The following is a 1,308-nucleotide window of genomic DNA, read 5'->3' as shown; positions in this document are numbered from 1 at the left end:
TGTTTAATAGACTATTGTATTTTAATATTCTGTTGAAAGCCGCCCAGAGTGGCTGGGGAAACCCAGCCAGATGGGTGGGGTATAAATTATTATTATTATTATTATTATTATTATTCCTGAAAAATCTTGCAAATCTTGTGTATCGTTTCTGATTCTTTTAGTTTTGTTCATTCAATAAAGATAGTGAAAGAAAGAAAATTGGTTTTGTAGTCCTGTATATGTTTTGAAACAAAGATGAATCAGCAGAATTCTGAACCAAAAGCTCCATCCTTGGGAACTTGATCCTTGGGCAGATTAAATTTCCAGCAGCTATCTTGCAGATGTAGCTATAACCTGCCTCTGTTTTGTTTCCCTTTAAATATCAGATCAACACTGGGGCCTAAACTAGTTTGAGAACCTGATTGGTGGGTAATGGGACTTTAACCCCTTGTTCTTTGCTGCAACTGCAGGGATGGTGTCACGTACAGATAATCAATAATCTCACGACTGGGAAAAACCAAAACCACTATCCTCTCAGAGGAGCTTCCAGAGATGGCATGCCCTTGGCTGTTTAGGGGTAGCCTGCAACCAGGGGTGGTCAGCCTGTGAACACATCAGCCCCCAGTTAATTGCATGCAGCCCTTTGTTTTTGTTTTTAAGTCGTTTAGTTGTGTCCGACTCTTCGTGACCCCATGGACCAGAGCATGCCAGGCACTCCTGTCTTCCACTGCCTCCCGCAGTTTGGTCAAACTCATGCTGGTAGCTTCGAGAACACTGTCCAACCATCTTGTCCTCCGTCGTCCCCTTCCCCTTGTGCCCTCAATTTTTCCCAACATCAGGGTCTTTTCCAGGGAGTCTTCTCTTCTCATGAGGTGGCCAAAGTATTGGAGCCTCAGCTTCAGGATCTGTCCTTCCACTGAGCACTCAGGGCTGATTTCCTTAAGAATGGAGAGGTTTGATCTTCTTGCAGTCCACGGGACTCTCAAGAGTTTCCTCCAACACCATAATTCAAAAGCATCAATTCTTCGGCGATCAGCCTTCTTTATGGTCCAGCTCTCACTTCCAAAAATCACTACTAGGAAAACCATTTCTTTAACTATACGGACCTTTGTTGGCAAGGTGATGTCTCTGCTTTTTAAGATGCTGCCAAGTTTGCTGCCCTTAGCCTGAGTTTAAAAGCCCCCTACAGGTGACAGCATATTTATTTTTTATTTTTTAAATTTCTATACCACTTTATGTTTTTATTAAAAATCTGAAAGCAGGTTACAGCAAATAAAAACAATAAAACAATAGCCGGGTGATGTTCCTCCGGTGTCAGTAGGAGCCTCT

This window comes from Podarcis liolepis (assembly GCF_965112155.1).
Source record: "Podarcis liolepis genome assembly, chromosome: 2".
Lineage (NCBI taxonomy): Eukaryota > Metazoa > Chordata > Lepidosauria > Squamata > Lacertidae > Podarcis > Podarcis liolepis.
The sequence above is the reverse complement of the archived record's forward strand: the minus strand, read 5'-3'. Positions refer to the sequence as shown.